The following is a 21,090-nucleotide window of genomic DNA, read 5'->3' as shown; positions in this document are numbered from 1 at the left end:
AAGTCAAAGAAAAATTACTCCTGTCTTGTTTACTGCCATCTCTTACTATGCTTGTTTACTTTAGCTGCTAAAAAGCTGATGGCAGGAAGCTATCGCAGCATTTCTTTCTAGGGCAGTACACACTATAATTTGGGATTGACTCTGCCATGTATTATAACTCATGTGGAAAGTATGCATTAAAGACTTCCCCAGACTGACAAAAATCAGTATTATCTTGAACGAATGGGACCATTGAACTTTCTCCAAAAAATTATTGGTAAGATATGTTCAGATTACCTAAGACTGAATTTTCATTAACTCCTTCATGGAATCACAGAGTCAAAAAAAAGTCCTCTGGAAGTCATCTGGACCAACCCCTGCTGCTTAAGAAGGGCCACCTAGAGACGGTTACCCAGGACCATGTCCATATGGCTTTTGAATATCTCTAAGGGATTCCACAACCTCTCAAGGCAACTTGAGCCAGGGCTCAGTCACCCTCACAATCAAAAAGCTTTTACTGGCACCTGGGCTTGTTCCTCCCCAGGTGCAAGACTTTGCAGTTCTCCTTGTTGAACTTTGTGAGGTTCCTGTCAGCCCATCTCTCCAGTCTGTCAAGGTTCCTCTGGCTGGCAACATGACCCTCTGGCATATCAGCCACTCCTCCCAGCAAACTTGCTGAAGGTACTCTCTGCCCCATCATCTAGATTATCCTTAACATTCTCATAGAGAACACGTTATGTATTTGCAACCCCATGCAGCGCTACAGGATTGGGGCAGAGTGGCTCGAAAGCAGCCCAGCAGAAAAGGACCTGGGAGTGTTGGTTGACAGCTGGCTGAATATGAGCCAGCAGTGTGCCCAGGTGGCCAAGAAGGCCAACAGCATCCTAGCCTGTATTAGGAATAGTGTGGTGAGCCGGACTAGGGAAGTGATCATCCCCCTGTACTCGGCACTGGTGAGGCCCCACCTCGAGTACTGCGTTCAGTTTTGGGCCCCTCGCTACAAGAGGGACATTGAGGTGTTGGAGTGTGTCCAGAGAAGGGCTACAAAGCTGGTGAGGGGTCTGGAGGACAAACCTTATGAAGAGCGACTGAGGGAGCTGGGGTTGTTTAGCCTGGAAAAGAGGAGGCTGAGGGGAGACCTTATCACCCTCTACAACTACCTGAAAGGAGGCTGTAGAGAGATGGGGTCTGACCTCTTCTCCCTGGTGACAAGTGATAGGACGAGGGGAAACGGGTTCAAGTTATGTCAGGGGAGGTTTAGATTGGATATTAGGAAACATTTTTTCACTGAAAGGGTTATTAAACATTGGAATAGGCTGCCCAGGGAGGTGGTGGATTCACCATCCCTGGAGGTGTTTAAAAAAAGGGTAGATGGGGCACTTAGGGACATGGTTTAGAAGTGGCTTTTGTCAGGGTAGGTTAAAGGTTGGACTTGATGATCTTGGAGGTCCCTTCCAGCCTCAGCAATTCTATGATTCTATGATTCTATTTGAAAAGCACTATCGTAGGATTACTGTAAATGTCATCACTGTTGCATTATTGTCTGGAAACATAAGGATCCATTGTAACATATAGCCCATATGAAAAGTATGGTAGGTTTTGGGTGTGTAGTCATATTTAGAATATTAAGATTCTTACAGAAATGTAATATATTAATTTTAAAAATCTGAATACATAACTTACAGATTAACAGACAAACAAACAAACGTGTCAAACAAAATTACATAGCAGGTAGATGTTCTGTAATCTGTCATTGGTCTCAGGTTTTACAGAAAAAAAATAAAACTGTAGAAGAGGACTGAATACTATGACCTATCTTTTCTAGAGTAGATTCTATTAAGCAAAGAATAAAGTGTCTGTTCGCACACTCTTAATGGATTTAAACCATTGGATCAATAGTAAAGGATAAAACTAAACCACTTAAGAAGGTATTGCATTAATAAAATCCCTTGCACCTGTCTCTGTAAAAGAGGATAAACAGAGCAGAGTTTCAGGGGGTGATTAAGAGAGCATCGGGTTGCAGTGAAATGCTTAAAGGGGACAAATTAGCCTTTGCTGTACACGGAGATAAGGCAAAGGGCTGTAAGGCTGAGCTACACGTTACAAGCTTTTACAGCCAGATTAAAAGGTTTTGTTTTTTTTTTAAAGATGCCATGGGGATATCATATGACAAAATATCTTGAGGCTGTTTATATAACTAATAAAAAAGATGGTAAACTGCTGTGCTGGAGCTACCCTTAGGGCTGCTTGTTGATCTTATTTATTGCAGCCAGAATTATACTTGATTCATAGCTGTTCTTGTATTCATTCTGTAGAATGCCTACTGGGACACGTGGGGAAAAATGTGAAGATTCAGTATGATTTTATTGCATTTTAATAATAAAATGTACTAGTTGTAATACTTTTATGAGCTTGTTAGTTTATAAATATGATCCTCCCTTTCTCAAGCCTCAGTGACTGAATCCCTTATGTTCATGCCCTTCACATTCATTCTTGGATGTCAGATGCCTTCAGAGTTTCACAGAGCTCTGGGACAAGGAGGCCCTTATATCACCTAGCCTGACTTCTTGGAGGTTGATATCCACAGAATTCCACTTCTGTACTGACTGTCAGTCAGTCCTGTCATTACTGACTAAATTTCTGTGGTTATAACAAGCAAGTGGATGGAGGCCACCAATGAAGTTCCATAAGAGTTTGTGCTGGGTCCCATATCGTTCAACTTATTCATAAATGACCTAGAAAAAAGGGTGAGTATGACCTAGAAAAGAGGTGAAAAGCAAAGTGAAAATATTGCTGATAATACTAAACCATCTGAAGCAAAAACCAGGGACAACTATGATGGCTAAAAAACCCCAATGTAGATAAATATAAAGTGATGTTCATGGCAAAGAATCATCTTCCACTGAGTTCTGAGTCAACCACTATCAATTAGAGAAAAGATTTGAAGTTATAACAGAGAAAATCCTGAAGATACTAGGCGAATCTCAGTAACAATAACTACCGAGTTATTAGAAATGGAACACAGAATAAAAGCTGTCATTATAAAGCTGTATAAATAATTATGCTTACTATGCGTGGTCTAGGTCCCCAGAAAACAAAAGGATATAGAGGAACTGGGTAAGGTTAAGAGAAGGGAGACAAAGAATATGAAAAGTATGAAATAAGGTTAAGAGAAGGGAGACAAAGAATATGAAAAGTATGAAACAGTGTCTGTAAAAGGAATAAATAAATAGTCTGGGACTCTTCTGCTTGAAAAAGAAATGACTGAGGGGGAAATGATAGAGCATGTAGAGAACTCGATCTATTGTTCTCTGCCCCTTGACAGTAAAGGAACTAGTAGGCATCAAATGAAGCAGTCAGCTGTCAGGTTCAAAACGCAGTTACAGATAGGCTGTGTCAAGGCATCACCTTGACACAGAGTATTGTGGATGATAAAAATGTAAATAGGCTTGTAGGAAGACTAGACAAATTCATGTGAGAAAAATCCATACAAACCATTTCTGCCTCAGGTAGTCTTGTAGGCTAGAAGAACTATTACCATATGCTGCTGTGTTTTTTCTCTGGACATTTACTTTTAGTTGCTGTTGGAAACAAGCTCTTGTGCTAACTTAACCTTTGGTTAATCTTGTTTGATGTCCTAGTACCAATTGCCCCATTGACTCCAAAATCTACAAAATCTAATAAGAAAGCTACCAACAAAGAATGAAGACAATGAAGGCATTTATAGGGAAAAAAAAAAAAAAAACAAAAACAAAAAAAACACACTATAAACCTCATCTTTTCTCCCCCTTCTTAACTATCTTTGGTGAAGTGTTTCACCTAAGGTTATATTCAAATCACTTTATTCCTATAGGATTGCTTTAAGGATAAAAATTTGTGGTCTAATGTAGGTAATTACTATTACCCAGCCAAATTATTCAATCAACTACATTGTACTTAGGCATTTGGGAAATTAATGATAACATAGTATCCATGGGATAAAGAAATCAAAAATCTTTTAACTTCAGCTATAGGTGACATGGGAGAGTTGAATCATAGAAAAATGACTCAGTGGCAAGCAGCAGGCATGAGGTTCAACCTGCCCTAATACTAAAAGTGCAAATGTTTACATGTGAGCTATACTTTTCTAAATTACTGTTACAGTCAACAGAGACTCAACAAATACCTCCATGAGGAGTAAGGGAATGATTCAACTAATGGAAGTTTTCTTCAGATACATAAGGAAAAGTATCTCATGCCATTTGAAGTGCCCAAAAGCATTTGCTCAGAGATGGCAGATATTTAGTAGACCTACAACAGAACTGTATTCTTCTGGACTCACAGCTGGAGGCTTGGCAGCATGCATGAAAGCCTCTCAAATGTTCAAGCAACTTCATCACGTCCTGTCTGTTTCCTTAAGGATGAGGTAATCAGTCTCTACACGCCATCAACAATATCAATTACATTTTTATTCATTAAGAATAGAATAGAATAGAATAGAATAGAATAGAATAGAATAGAATAGAATAGAATAGTTCCAGTTGGAAGGGACCTACAACGATCATCTAGTCCAACTGCCTGACCAATTCAGGGCTGACCAGAAGTTAAAGCATATTATTAAGGGCATTGTCCAAATGCCTCTTAAACACTGACAGTCTTGGGGCATCGACCACCTCTCTAGGAAGCCTGTTCCAGTGTTCGACCACCCTGTCAGTGAATAAATGCCAATAATGTCCAATCTAAACCTCCCCTGATGCAGCTTTGAACCATTCCCCCGTGTCCTATCACTAGATACCAGGGAGAAGAGATCAGTAGCTCCTTCTCTACTTCTCCTCCTCAGGAATTTGTAGAGAGCAATGAGGTCGACCCTCAGCCTCCTTTTCTCCAAACTGGACAAAACCCAAAGTCACTCCTCATAGGATATTCCTTCCAGCCCTTTCACCAGCTTTGTTGCCCTCCTCTGGACATGTTAGAGTACCTCAACATCCTTCTTAAATTGTGGGGCCCAAAACTGCACACAGTACTCAAGGTGAGGCCGCACCAACGCTGAGCACAACGGGATATTCACCTCTTTTGACCAGCTGGTGATACTGTGTTTGATGCATGCCAGGATGTGGTTTGCCCTCTCAGCTGCCAGAGCACACTGCTGACTCCTACTGACCCTACTGTCAACCAGCACCCCCAGATCCCTTTCTGCAGGGCTGCTCTCCAGCCACTCCTCTCCCAATTTATACTTGTGCCTGGTGTTACTCCATCCCAGGGGCAGAATCTGGCACTTGGACTTGTTAAATTTCATGCCATTGATAATTGTCCAATGCTCCAGTCTATCTAGATCCCTCTGCAAGGCCTCTCATCCCTCAAGAGAGTCAACAGCATCTCCCAGTTTGGTATTATTGGCAGAATTGCTAATGGTGCATTCCACTCCTTCATCCAGATCACTGATAAATGTATTGAACAGAACTGGCACCAGGACTGAGCCCTGAGGAACACCACTGCTGACCAGTCAGCAGCCAGATGTAGCCCCATTCACTGCAACCCTTCGAACCCTGCTGTTCAGCCAGTTCTTCAAACAGCAGTTACAGTACTAGCGACATGTAAACATATGCAAATAAATGTAAAAATAGACTAAAACCTGAAAACTATAATTCTAAACATCAACAGTGCACTTATGGTTGATACAAAATTCCATTGATAACATAAAATGCATTTTTCTTATTTCAAAATTCATTGTAACTGCTTTAAATATATTTCAAATCTATGTGTACTGAAAACGGCAGTTTCCGAAAACGAAGTAAAGAGAGTTGTAGTGGTTGCTGGCAAGTTAGAATAAACCATAACACATTCAAAATGAAATAAAGGCAACTATAAAAGCCATCTCATAATTCAGTAAGACATTTATAATGAAATATGCATCTTTTAAATAAAGAGAATGCATTAGCAGTAGTTAATATGTTAAAATTATTCGTTTCTGTAAATCTGTTACATTACATGTGTTTATAAATGTATTAACTTTTCATAAATCGTTGACAGACAATCCTTTAAGACACTTTGAGAAATGTATTTCTGGTTTAAGTCTATTATCTTCTGCAGTTAAAGCAAGATTGTTTCTTGTATAACTTTTTAAAATGGAACGATTATTGGGAACTAATACTCCTTATTTTAAAAATCTACGAAATATAAAACTTAGAACACCTTTTTGAATTACTTATAACAAGAAGATAATGCAGTTGTAATTTGAAAAAAAAAAAAATTTTCTGTCATAATTTTCATCGTATGAATCAAATTTTCCACTTCAGAAGGATACATAGAATGATGGCAAATCTTGAGATTCTGTTCTCAAGATACTCTGGAATTTCTCCTTCTGATTCCTTATAAAAATGCAGAATGTTTGCAGTGTTCTTTATTTGGGCATACCATCTTCCCTTGCCAAAGTCATAAACCCACAATATTTGTAAAGTTGCCTTGAGAACCTTGGAAAATGATATAGAAGTCTGGAATATGTCACATTTTATTAGGTGACTTTGCTGAATATACCACCAAGTTCCTGTCTCTTTTTTAAGGCACATTATAATTTATGGCTTTTACACTTCTTTACTATAGATATTGTATATTAGTAGGACTGGAGAAGTGTTTTTTGTGGATTACAGTGGGTGCAGAATTTCAGGAGCTGGATGCTGTGCAAATGTTTCAGGAATAAATTTCTGTGATATGCTTGCCTGTCGTGGGAGATAGACCTTTGTTCTGAGCAAGCCCTTGAAGTGCTGAAATGCTGTTTGTGAGGCCGCATTTACAAGGCTCTGCAGACAAAGAGGCTTGCCTGCCAGAGCGGCTTCTTGCCTCTAACCAACATAAGCATCTCAAAATTGAGACCGAGGAACTTGCAGGAGTATACGGATGAACAACCATTATACACTATGCTACCAAAAGGTATCACACCTTACGTTTGTTGCTTGTAAAAGAAAATATTACCTAGAGAGTTGCTTTTTCCTGTTATTTTCCATCTTCTACTTTCTGTCTAGAGCCCTTTTTATGCTTGTCTCTGGGACTGTGAGGTAAAGGCCACAATAAGGGAAAGAAGATGGAAGGAATGGAAGGGAGGTTTATACTTTTTGAGAAAGATGTTGTTGCTGTTTTTTAGAATAAGTTGCAGATTTATTTAAAAAAAAAGAAAAGTGGGTGGGGGGACATTTCAGCCAATGTGGCAGAAAAAAGGAGTATCACACAAATTTAAAATGTATTCTTTTCACAGCACCGGTACTTTCAGCCCTATTCCTTGTTAAACTGTCATAACCTTGACATGGTATGTTACTGTATTTATATATTTAAGTCATTTTTAATAAAAAGATTTACTCATAGGATGTACACCCTTTGTGTTCTGCACTTCTAGTTTACTTTAATAAATTGCATCTCTGATCTTGTTCTCCATATGTTCAGTCAAAATTATGTCTTCCTGTTTTCCTCCTTCGTACCTTAAAGGCCACTGAAGAAAAGGTAGGGGGCTTCACAGCTTTCCTGTTGCCTTCTGTAAAGTGCATAGGGACTGACACTAGTATTTATCTTCTGTAGTATATTCAATAATCAAGAAAGTAACTTTCCTTTTAGCTTTGCCTCAGTAAAAGACTGAAAATTAAATGACAGCAAAGGGATACCCAAGAATTTTATTACCAGTTTCACCAGTACAACATTTGCATAAGGACTTCTCATTTATTTTCACTATAACAGCAATTTGGGAAAATAATTCCATACTTTTGTATCTCTTTAGACATCTTGGACTGGCTATGTGTCTACGAGTTATGAATAATGGGGTTTACACTTACATTGCTCTTTCCAAAGGGAAGATGTAATAAATGTAAAAATGCACATTTATCTTAGATAGGTCTGTAGCTACTTGAATCCTAGAAAAGGAGGGGAATTAATATTATTTTGTAGGGTCTTAATTATATCATCATTTTATGTTGAACTCCTATAGCATCAGGCACTGCTGTGACCACATTAGAGCCCTTTTATGATGTCTCTCTGGTGGAAGGTGGTAAAAAAAAAAAAATCAGATACTTCTTTTATTTCAGGTGGTTCCTTTTTTAAGGAGGGAAGCATTTAAAAAGCTCAGGTTGACTGAGCTCCTCTTTAATGCAGATGATCAGGAATTATTTGAAGCATATGCAGGTTGTTTCACTCTAAGGATTGTATGTACCGTAATGAGACTTAGAGTATAAAAGGAGAAGCTAAGAAAATAGTGAAAAGTGAGATTCATCCACCCTCAAAATATATATTATAGACGTAATATATGTCATTGACATTTACATATGAATTAATTGTTTTGATTCCATCTATATTCAGTGAAAGAAACACTTCTGGTCACAGTTCATACCATGCTAAGATAATAAAGTATCTTGACATCTCAGGCTAGTTGACGTGGGTCCCATCAAACTAGTCTCATTAAAAATTTTAGTGGTCAATGTGTCTAGTTTAAGAGGAAGACAAGTGAGTGTGGAGAATAAGTAAGTAAAACAGTAAATAAGACCTGCTGGGCAACAGGCAAACAATTAAATTATATGGACAATCACTGGACAGTGCTTGAGCCTTTTCACAGGCCCTGATTTATATACTAGTACAGACATAGCTAAAGATTCCTCCAGACTAGAGCTAGACTGCATAGCATGCCCAAATACCTTGGCAAAACAAGAGATTTTGAAGTTAGGACTTAGGCTAAATACAGATATTTGAATAACATGGTCTTAACGCATTCTTTTGGATACCTCTGATACAAAGATATTTCATTACATTTCATTGACCTTATTTTGCAACTTACTTTCCATACTTATGCACTCTCATTAAAAAGAAACCAGATATGTATTTGGAAAATGTTAATGACTGAATGATATTTATATTTGCTCAATTCTGAAAAGTAGATAAGGAAGAAATAGTACTAGAGATAATTACCAAATTTCAATATTTATAGAAACCAGGCACTTGTGTAGATAATAAGACAATTCTCACTGTGCTTTGATGATGATGAAGTGCCAGTTTTCTGTAAATATTGAAATAAGGTAATTATCACTTGAACTATTCATTATTTATCTGGTTTCAAATCACAATGAATACAGTCAAATTGCCATTTTGTCATTGGAATGAGAAGCTAAAAATAGGTATTATATTAACCTTTTACATACTTTCTTTTTGTAAGTAGCTTGAAAAGTATTTTACAAAATGTAATGAGCCTACATACACAAGCAAGGACAAATTTGTCAACTTATTCTTGAAGTTAGGACGGCAGGCTTCCTATAAAATGAAATGTCTTCCCTGGTATCTCTGATCCTTCAAACACTGACATCCAAAGATAAATCTATTTGCCATTTGTGTGCATAATTCTAGGCAAATAAGAGCAGAAGACATGTCCTGAGTCACTGAGTTCTGTACCTTACATGGCTGTGCAATTACATTAGTCAACCCGAAAAGCATCTAGACTCTTCTTAAAACTAACTGCCTTTGTTGTCTCTGCTAATTTTAAAGAGAAGGCTGTTTCAGAACCTACTTGTTCATAAAGGAATCTTCTAGTTTCCCTTTAAAATTTATCCTGAGTAGCTGATAAATATGTGTTATTGTGCAAATATTGCTAAACATGTACACAGACATTTGCAAGAAAAGGTCTTGGTTTGCGCTGTGCAAGGACTATATATTTGTGCTGTTCTTTATATGGTTTTAAACACAAAAATACTTAAATTTGGTATACTTTTCATAGATACTAAGACACTACAGCGCTCTAAATGTATCTGTTTTCAGGATTCTGATTATGCATCCAGTGACACACAGAACTTGCTTGCAAAAGAAATCTGATAATAATTTAAAAATATAGGGACAAGAGAGGCATTGAAATGCAAATTAGCACACCAAACAAAAATTTTGCTTATGATAAAGCGATGCCTACAAAATATTAAGCTCTGTAGTATTTTAGTGTCTGAGTGTACTGCACTGGCAGTGCAGTACAAATGGGGTGACTGGAACCTCACAAAGTTCAACAAGGAGAACTGCAAAGTCCTGCACCTGGGGAGGAACAAGCCCAGGCACCAGTAAAAGCTGGGAGGCAACAAGCTGGAAAGCAGTCTAGCAGAAGATGTGGGGGTCCTGCTGGACACCAAGTTGAACAGGAGCCAGTGATGTGCCCTTGTCACAGAGAAGGCGAATGGTGTCCTGGGCTGCATTAGGAGGAGTGTTGCCAGCAGGTCAAGGGAGGTGATCCTTCCCTTTTACTCAGCACTGGTGAGGCCACACATAGAGTTCTGTATCCATTTCTGGGCTCCCCAGTCCAAGATAGACACTGACATACTAGAGAAAGTCCAGTGAAGGACCACAAGAGTGATTAAGGGTCAGGAGCATCTCTTGTATGAGGAAAGGCTGTGAGATCTGGAACTGTTCAGCCTGGAGAAGAGAGGTTCAGAGGGGATCTTATTAATATTTTCAGTGGTGCCCAGTGACAGGACCAGAGGTAATGGGCACAAACAGAAAGACAGAAGGTTCCCTCTGAACATCACAAAACACTTTTTGATTGTGAGGGTGACTGAGCCCTGGCACAAGTTGCCTTGAGAGGTTGTGGAATCCCTTAAGAGATATTCAAAAGCCATATGGACATGGTCCTGGGCAACTATCTCTAGGCAGCCCTGCTTGAGCAGGAGGGTTGGTCCGGATGACCTCCAGAGGTTCTTTCCAACCTCAGCTGTTCTGTGATTCTGTTTCTGTGATTTTTAAGCAAGCAAGTGGAACAGTCTGCTGTGATACCAGATACAATGACAACAGAAAAGATCATCTGATTTCCCTCCCTCTTTTCAAATCAAATATGTTTCATGTTTAAAAAAAATATGATCACAGTCTCTTAAAATATGGTTATTCAGAGCTAAATTTGCAGCAAGAGGAGGGAGTAGCTGAAGGCTGCATGTCCAGGAGCATTTTCACAGGAAGTCATTTATCTGGCATAGAGCCTGGAGCCCTGGGAGTGCTGCCTTTTCAGGGGCTGTGCATCAGCAGACTTTGTGAACTTGCCTGTACTCAACAATATTCCCTTTTTCTCAACAATATGTTGTCCCTCCTCTGCTTCTCAAGCACATCAGTGTGGGATTCTTATCTTGCTATCAGTGGGTCCCTTAGAAACACTGTGCAGATTGGATGTGTCTACATGAGGGCTGAACATTGAACAGCCTTGATCTAGCATTTTATCAAAGCAAAGATGAGTTACTGTAAGTCTAATATGCATAAAGATGACTTGAAATGAAAATATTCTTCCTTTTTTTTTTGCCATGAAAGCAACAAAACTTTATAAAAGAATCTTTCTGAAACAGAGAAAGACTAAATTGCCAGACAAAACCTTTCAAAACAGTAAGATATTTCATTGAAGACACTTAAAATGAAAAAAAAAATGCCTACAAGCTTGATTTCTTTTTGAAGACAAACTGTGTTTCTGTGTAAATTAACAAACTGGGGACACTGTAGCTGACTTCTATGAAATTCTTTGGTCACAAGCTCTTTTGCTTTCTGGCTAAACAGAGCAACAGTTTTGATGGCAGAGGTAGGGTTTATGCACAGACAGATAACCCCACAGTACCCAAAACATCTGTACAAAGCTGGCAGATATCACACAGGTTTTCTGGCAGGGCCACACTCTGCTGACATTGCAGCTAGAGATCTAGCCCACAGACTCTAGAAACATGAATGAATTTAAGCAACGGCATCTAAACCAGATAGACTTATCTGCCATTGACAGCTATGACTGGGGAGAGATAAAAGGTAAGTTCTGCAGCTGGGCGCTAGAATGAGGTGGACGGTGGGTTTCCAGGAGCCAGGAAAACCCAGGGAAAAGCAGAGAGCATCACCAGAAGCCAGCAGCTCTTGCAAGCGAGGCTGACGTGGCTTGGCCATTGCTGGGAGCAACTGCAGGAGATTCAAATGGCCCCAGGAAGCATGAGTGACCAAGACTGCCAGTTATCTTTAACATCTTTATCAATGATCTGGATGAGAGGACTAAGCGCACGCTCAGTAAGTTTGCAAATGACACCAAGTCAGGTGGGAGTGTCGACCTGCTTGAGGGTAGAAAGGCTCTGCAGAGGGATCTGGACAGGCTGGATCAATGACCCAAGGCCAGTGGTCTGAGGTTCAACAAGGCCAAGTGCCAGGTCCTGCACCTGAGTCGCAACAACTTCATGCAGTGCTACGGGCTTGGAAAGAATGGTTTGCGAGCTGCCTGGCAGAAAAGGACCTGGGGGTATTTTTTGATTGCCAGCTGAATACGAGCCAGCAGTGTGCCCAGGGGGCCAAGAAGGCCAACAGCACCCTGGCCTTTATCAGGAATAGTGTGGCCAGCAGGAGTATGGAAGTGATTGCCCCCTGTACTAGACACTGGTGAGGTCCCACCAGGAATACTGTGTTCAGTTTTGGGCCCCTCGCTACATGAAAGCCATTGAAATTCTGGAGTGAGTTCAGAGAAGGGCAGCAAAGCTGGTGAGGGGTCTTGAGCACAAATCTTGTGAGGAGTGTCTGTGGGAGCTGGGATTGTTTAACCTGGAGAAAAAGAGGCTGAGGGGAGAACTTATTGCTCTCTATAACTACCTGAGAGGAGGTTGTAGAGAGGTGGGGGTCAGTCTCTTCTCCCAGGTAACAAGCAATAGGACAAGAGGAAACATCCTCAAGTTGCACCAGGGAGGTTTACATTGGATATTAGGAAAAACTTCTTCACTGAAAGGGTTATTAAGCATTGGAACGGGCTGCCCAGGAAAGTGGTGGAATCATCATCTCTGGAGGTATTTAAAAGACGGGTAGACACTGTGCTTGGCAATATGGTATTGTGGTGTTTTTTGTCAGTGTTAGGTTGATGGTTGGACCTGATGATCTGAAATGTCCCTTCCAACCTAGACAATTCTAATTCTATAATTCTATGAACAGGGCGGGCAAACAGGGTGGCATGTCAGCCAGGGCATGGCGCAGCAGTTCTCACAGGAGGGCACGCAGGGAGGGCTCTGCAACCTGCTTGTAGGCCCATAGCCCAGGGAAGTGCTCTAGGTCTCTGCCAAAAATAGTAGGCACTCACCTCAGAGCTAAAACCAGTGCTCATACAGACAAAGCCCCTGAGATGTCTGATGCATCAACCCAGACGGAACTGGCAGGAAGGAGATTTCAGTACAAAATCTTTATACGGCTATAGAAACCCATGAGCAAGATCTGCAAAGGGAAACTACCAACAGCACACAGAGGATACTGTGAAAGGAAACGAGCGCTCATAGTGAGTGACTCCCTGTTAAGGCACACTGAGCCGCCCATCTGCTGACCTGACAGGGAGTCACGAGAGGTGTGCTGCCTTCTGGGAGCTAAGATCTGAGACTTTGCCAATAAGGTGACGCGACTTGTCAAGAGTAGGGACTACTATCCATTGTTACTCTTTCGTGTGGTCACATGACACCACAGGTCTTTCTGGATGTCATCTCTAAGCCTGTGGAGGAAAAGAAGGTGACAGTGTCGTGGTTTGGCTGGATTGGCCAGTCAGAATGACAGATGCCCCCCCCACTCCCCCCTACAAAGAGAGAAGAGGAAGAGATAAGGAGATTTACGAGTTTAGAAAAAGAACTAAACTACTTCAATGAAAATAACAATAAATAAGGAAACAGTAAATAATAATAGAATAATAAAAATTGAAAACAATTATACAATATATACAAAACTGTATCCAGCTCCCAGGATGACGATCGCATTGCCAGCAGACACAGGGAAAGTCCCAGACTGGAGTCAGCAACAGACAGGAGCTGAATTCCAGATCTGGAGTCAGGAATGCTCGGATCAGGATCAAAGGCAGACAAACAGACATGGTCCTCCGTGGACGTCGGCCATTGAAGAAAGAGACTTGGCCCTTTGATCCCTCAGCTTTTATACTGACATGATGCAGATGGGATGGAATACCCTGTTGGTCAGTTTTGGGTCACCTGTCCCGTCCGCTCCTCCCTACAGGTGTGACCCCTCTACGCTTCTCCACTTCCGACCCTCTAATGGGGCAAATAGCGAAATCAGCTAACCTTGGTTGTTATAGCAATAACTATAAGCAAGAGCCTCTGTGCGTACCATTCCTTGGTATAATCAGGTCTTATCACTCTGAGAGTGAACAGTTTCTGAACAATATGCTGTTAATTTCAGAGTTTAGTCAGTTAGAAGAGGCCCAGCTAAAATGTAAAATTACATAACAGAAAATTAGTTCTGTTTTACCTCAAACCAGGGCAGAAGTTTACCAGAAGTGGTCAACATGGATTCACCAAGGGGAAATCATGCTTGACCGATCTGATGGCCTTCTACGATGTCATGACTGGATGGATAGATGAGAGGAGAGCAGTTGATGTTGTCTATCTTGACTTTTGCAAGCCTATTGACCCTATCTCCCATAACATCCTCATAGGTAAGCTTAGGAAGTGTGGGTTAGATAAGTGAACTGTGAGGTGGATTGAGAACTGTCTGAATGGCAGAGCTCAGAGGGTTGTGATCAGCAATGCAGAGTCTAGTTGGAGGACTGCAACTACTGGTGTTCCCCAGGGGTCAGTACTGGGTCTAATCGTGTTCAATGTATTCATCAATGACTTGGATGAGGGGAAAAAGTGTACCCTCATCAAGTTTCCTGATGACACAAAACTGTGAGGAATGACTAACACACCAGAAGGCTGTGCTGCCATACAGTGAGACATGGACAGACTGGAGAATTGGGCAGAGAGGAAACTAATGAAGTTCAACAAAGGCAAGTGTAGGGTCCTGCACCTAGGGAGGAATAACCCCATGCACCAGTGCAGGTTAGGGATTGACCTGCTGGAAAGCAGCTCTGCAGAGAAGGACCTGCGAGTCTTGGTGGACAACAAGTTTACCATGAGTCAGAAATATGTCCTTGTGGCCAAGAAGACCAATGGTCTCCTGTGGTGCATTAAAAAGAGTGTGGCCAGCAGGTCAAGGGAGGTCATCCTCCCCCTCTACTCTGCCCTGGTGAAACCACATCTGGAGTACTGTGTCCAGTTTTGGACTACTCAGTTCAAGAAAGACAAGGAACTACTGGACAGAGTCCAGCGGAGGGCTACGAAGACGATCAGGGGACTGGTGCACCTCTCTTATGAGGAAAGTCTGAGACACCTGTGACTGTTCACCCTGGAGAAAAGAAGGCTGAGAGGGGATCTCATCAATGCTTATCAATATCTAAAGTGTGGGTGTCAAGAGGATGGGGCCAGGCTCTTTTCAGTGGTGCCCAGTGACAGGACAAGGGGTAACGGGCACAAACAGGAACACAGGAAATTCCATCTGAACATGAGAAAAAACTTCTTTACTTTGAGGCTGATGGAGCACTGGAACAGGCTGCCCAGAGAGGTGGTGGAGTCTCCGTCTCTGGAGACATTCAAAACCCTTCTGGACGCGTTCCTGTGCAACCTGCTCTAGGTGACCCTGCTCTGGCAGGGGGGTTGGACTGGATGATCTCCGAAGGTCCCTTCCAACCCCTGCCATTCTGTGATTCTGTGATTCTGTGATCAAATGCACGTCTACTTCAGGCTACAGTGAGCATGATGTTCTGCTTTTTGGTTAGTTAGAAGTACATGACACAGAAAGAAAATCTGATGGTTATTAAATGCAAGTGGTGGCAGCTTTCTTGCGAAAAAAAAATCGAGGAACAGAATACAAGAGTAACATTACCACAACTTCAGCATTCAAAAAACTGAGAGCTTCAAGCTTATTATCCTAAGCATTACTATTTTATTTTATTTAGACAACAATTACCGGATTTTTAAGAAATATTGAAAAGTTAAAATGATTATTTAGTTAAGCAATCTGTGGGACGCTGTGCAAAATTATGTCTACAAAATAATTTCCACTTTGTTTCTCTGGTCTTACACGCTTCAGTTTTTCTAAGGATATGTGGCTTCTTCATAGTTTTTCCATTCGTACCTTGTAAATGTATGTGCCATGGCTCATAGGCACTCTTGTATTTGTTGGTGTGCATGAGGGTATGTATATGTATAAAATTGCAAGAGGGAAAAAGAAGTATAAATATGTGTATGTATGGGTGCATGTGGCTTAAAAATGCTTCAAGGATGTGTACCTCAAATCCAGAAACAAAGAACACATAAGGAGAGTGATTCAATACGGAGGAAGATGGAGTTTAGTCATGTAACAGCCAATTGCGTATCAATATTAACTTTGCAGTGCTACAAATAAGAAGTAGTTCTTCCTCATGTTTAAGTGGTTAAAATCTTGGTTCTGCATGGGCTGCCTGCAGCTGGGATTTGTACCAGACCCTACCAACTTCAGACAAGGATCATAACTGTTCATAGTATATTTGTAGCACTATAGTTCGCTGTAGCTTGTGTATTATTAAAGCACACATAAAGCATACCATGTGTCCACCAGAATCAGAATCATTATTTTAACACTATGTTGGTTTATAAGTATAGTATGACAAATAGCAGCTTCTGGGTAGATATAAATAACTGCATTTAAGCAGACAGGTAGCACTGTGACTTGCTCTTACTGGTGTTTCTTTCATTGTTATTAAAACAAAATTTGATTTCTTAATACATCTACAATTATTTCAAGCCTTACTGGTCTGCACCTGTTTTTCTAACTCAGAAAACCAAGACTTAAGAGTCCGTAGAATAGTATAATAGTGTGACTTGGGAGTTTGCATAGCACTGAGCAGAAATGATGTTGATTTTTTTTACAAAGTATCCCCAAGATACATATTATTTAGATGAATCCAAGCTGCTAACTTTACATCATTGCCATTTGCCAGATGCATACTTGACCTTTTGGGTTTGTACATGTGCGTATGCTACATTCCAAAATATGAATTTTCTATGCATCTACCAGAGGCAAGAGTGATAGACAATGTTTCTCTGGACTCAATCATGGGCACCAGAGAAATTTTCTGGCTCACTTCCATCCTTTCTGCTGTAACAGATCTAGATGCCATCATAAATATTGTCCTAAGAAGTGAAAGGGCCAGTCTCCTCTCTTTCTAGATGAGGAACCTATCAGCGTAAGGTAGGTTCAATGTGCACCATTTGATGGAGCTGACTGAGCATGCAGTCTTGCTACAGACAGACTTCAGAAGACATAGGAATATGATCTGTAAATTAAATTGCTTTAAAAGAGTGGTTTTGTCTCTATAGTAACATCTATCACAGAAAATTAAAGCATAAATAGCTATAGATAATCAAATCTTAAATCAAATTTTTCTACATCTAATTTATTGCAACAGAGATGTTGTAGGTCTTACATCCTATATTTTTAGTATAAAAAAAAATTATACCTATCGATTTGTCAAGGTTAATTTTCAGTCATAAGTTTCTTTCTTAAGATTAAGTGTATAGGAAGGAATCCGAAATTTTCTCATCGCTCATTTCACTGAATACAAGTAAAGTTGAATAGCTTGTGCCTTAGCTTGATATTTTTTATTGCTCACTGAATCAACAGGAATGCATATATCTTTACTGAGAATTAAAAAATTTGGTCCCACTGAATCAGACGGTCTATTCTCCGTGTCCTTCCCTTTAGCCTATGCATACTGTGCCAGTTGGAGGTCACATTACCTATTTATCCATTCAGATCTTGCTGTCTAAATAGGGAGTATAATACCTACAAAAGGGAGTATAATTATTTCTGAAATAGTTACACATATTTTTCAGGACTGTTGTATCAAAGCTTCAAGCTGACTTTTAAAACCAGTTAGTAAAAGCAGAAAGGTAATTTGTGGATTCTTACAGGTAAAGAGACATAGCTAATGACCAAAAAAATGCAGTTATTGAGAAAGCTGGAGGAGGAAATTTTAAAAAGAATAAGTTAAGGCAGAAATGAATGGTATGGTAAAGAATTCAGGGAGCAAAAACATTTCTGCTCTTAATATTATAAAATGAAAACAACAGAATTCTGTGTGACTTGACAGCTCTCATTTTATTATGAGGCCAAAGGCAGACAAAATCTGGTTTGGAAAGTTATATACATGGACAAGAGCTTGCCACCAAAGCCTTTCCTTTGGAAAATACATGTACATGGAAAAAGATCAATAGAGATATATAGCTCATTTTCTGAGCTGTACTTGCTGTAGTCTGTTTGGCACCTCCTGTAAAATTCTAATTGTGAATAAAATGAATCCAAGAGTGGGTTCAGTTGCCTAAGAATAGGTTTTGAGTGCCATTTTAGATGCCCTGGGGTGTCCACATGGCCTCCAGCTGTGTCTCTGGAAGGACATAAAAGGAAAGTTCACAGTCACCACAGGGGAACATTAAAATGAAAATTGCCTATTTTCAAGCTTATATAGCATTATTTAATGTTTAAAAAAGAAACCAAATACCAGGAGCTTCTCAAATACACACAGACATCTATCATCTTTAAATCATGTGGAGCATATTCTATTTCTACATGTCCTACTTGGATTTAGATAAAGTGCTGGAATCATCACGCCCAAATTCAAAACTATGCCTAGTAAATCAGGCCTCTCCTATTCAGAATTGTCCTAGCCATCATAGCTGTAGTGACAGGGTCGTAGACAGGGTTTTTGAAACATTGTATAAAAAATTAACTGTTTCCTTGAACTTTAGCCTGGGAGTTGTGATGGGTAAATTAGCCAAAAATGTGGCTAATGCAAAGGAATTGCCCTGCTTCCCTAGTGGTAAAACAGGGGATATTACAAAACCAACCGGTCTCATCTGATTGTTACTGCAAAGTTAAATTAATCTAAGTTTGTTAATATCATAGTGGTTTTTACATGTATTATTTATGTATGTCTTGAGGCCTCTTCAGAGAGGCGGAAAAATATCTGCGAATGCTCTTCCTTACAGTCAATGGAGAAAGACAGACACTTCTGGACATTCAGAATAAAAACCTATTGTAAAAGTTATGAACTCTTTCTTCTTTAATTAAGGAAGAGCCTGGGTAACTAGCTGCTTGACATCAGCCCTAGACCCTTTAGTCATGCCTGTACTTACATCTAAAAGAGGAAGGAGGAACCTCAAGCAGGGATTGTCCATGTTGACTCTCTGCCAAAGTTCCTGTCTTAGTCTTGGCTCTTCAGGTCATCGTGCTTCTGGTCAATGCTCAGGCACAGTTCAAGGGAAACTGCGTGGAAGAAGTGACTACCTATAGGCAGTTTTGCTCACAACTGGCATCCTGTTGCCCTTGCCAGTCTTCCAACACTATTGTAGCAGGCTTTGCACCTTCAGCTGTTTCAGCATGTCTCATACCATATCCAGGACATCCTGCACATGCTCACCCTCAGTTTCATCCTGTGAAAAATCTCACTGTGATAAACTACAAGACAGTTTTCATACTACCTTAGAAATGACAATATGCACAAAAGATAACTGTCATTCTTCAGGGTCAGAGGTCCAGGGCTAGATGCTAAGAAGGGAGAACATGGCAAGTTTGTTTTCCCTCTGACTTCAAGGCCAGAAAAAAGCTCATGGGCCTTATCTATTAGTATGCTCAAATGCTGTTGATCCTCTCCTTTAGCTTCCAGTCTACTCTATTCTTGACAAAGGAGCACTATTTATATCATTCTTGTGTCTGCCTTGCTTATAATGCAAATTAAAACACTCATGCTGCCCTGATTTCAGATTTTGTGAAGGTGTTCATAGGGCCGTGTCCAAAAATACTGTCATCAGTTCTTCCTAAATAATTCAGTTAAAGCTACCTTCTTCTGAAGGTTTGATTTGGTCCCTAAACTATTGCAGATATGAACATGTATATTCATAATATCTCAGGTTTCTGTTTTGAGAATAAATATATGGGTATCCATTAAAAATCAGTAACAGAAACAGTACAATTTATAAAGACAATTTTTAAAAGCTCAACAGACATTAATTTCTTTCCCACCCACCCCCTTTATAATGTCTCTTTTCCTGTTAGCATATTTATTTCTGTAAAACACAGAACCTTGAAGTTTTATACATCTACTGTCACAATGGATCTATCAGGAGACAACATCGCCACCCTTCCTTATTGGATTTTTATGAAAGCGTAAACACAATACACTGGAAAGATTTGAGACACACGTTGCACCCTGTAATTCTTCCAACACCTGCTTGATTCCCTTAGTTTCCTCTGAAATCTTTTCTTCACAGCTTGAACGTATCATTATTGGTAATCCTGTTAAACTGAGTATACTTCATGCATGACAATCTCTTCAGTGTCCCCCGTCCATCTGGGATTTCTTAATCTGGATGTCCTGAAACTCATTTTCAGCTTGCAGTTTAAGAGAATGTTTCATCTCTAACATCTTTCACCTCATATCAAACATTACTTTTCTCCTTGATTTTTTTTTTTCAAAATAACTTTGAACAAAAAAATTATTTTTTTTTTAAACTGAAAGGCGGTGTGTTTACTAAATTTCAAAGACAGAATTTTAAGTGCTTTATGCATACACAGGCATGTTTGGCTGGCAAAGATTTATTTGCAACAAGCTCCTAATACAGTGAAATTATGTTTATCCTTATTGGAGATAAAAGTGAAGATGGGATGAAGAATCACTTTTCTTTGTTGATCAAAAATCAGATGAGATATATAATTTCTTCTTTGGAATTTTTGTGCATTTTGAAGTATTGGAGTTGTTGTTATGTTCCTTTATTGTCACGACAGTGATGTTTTACAAAACTTTACAGTTAGCAGAGATCCAACTGCTCATTTGTTGTGCAAGCCTTTCTGATAAGAAAATGGTTCTGCTGGATAAGTAACAGCAGGAATTGTATTTTTACTATTTGTGAAATTCCATTGCCTTGCCAGAACAGATTGAACTTCAAAGCCTGACTAAAAACACCATACATAGTTTATTTGTTTGGAAGATACAAAAATAAAAGCCAGAGCTGGGGTTGTTACATTGGTATTTCAAATAAACTATTGTGACAGCCAAGTATTTGTCAAGGGCTGAATAAGCTTTTCATCAGCCAAACTATTTCTCTGTTCCTGAAGTTAGTAATTGATCGCTAACTTAACTGCTTTATTGCTGCTCAAACTGTCATACTGTATCCAGAGCACAGAAAAAAAAAGAATTCATATTTATGGATCTATTCCATCTTTTTATTTTCTTTAATAAGCAGTGTTTTCAACGGTTGTCTAATCATAAATTCTAGTCAGGCTTTTTTA

The 21,090-nt window shown here is 39.8% G+C and overlaps 1 protein-coding gene across 6 annotated transcripts in view; it reads right to left on the bottom strand.

The window, feature by feature from the left end:
- Positions 1-21,090, bottom strand: part of GPC5 (glypican 5) — a 738,578-nt gene that overhangs the window by 124,364 nt on the left and 593,124 nt on the right. For 2 of the 6 annotated variants that reach the window (XR_010071268.1, XR_010071272.1), the window contains one exon: positions 18,158-18,190. The exons of the other annotated variants lie outside the window; for them this stretch is intronic. The gene's annotated coding sequence lies outside the window, so the exon portion shown is untranslated. Of the gene's footprint in view, positions 1-18,157; positions 18,191-21,090 lie in introns of those variants that run through there. 6 annotated transcript variants of the gene reach the window in all.

Source organism: Chroicocephalus ridibundus, chromosome 1 (genome assembly GCF_963924245.1).
Source record: "Chroicocephalus ridibundus chromosome 1, bChrRid1.1, whole genome shotgun sequence".
In the NCBI taxonomy this organism is placed as follows: Eukaryota; Metazoa; Chordata; class Aves; order Charadriiformes; family Laridae; genus Chroicocephalus; species Chroicocephalus ridibundus.
The sequence above is the reverse complement of the archived record's forward strand: the minus strand, read 5'-3'. Positions and strand labels throughout refer to the sequence as shown.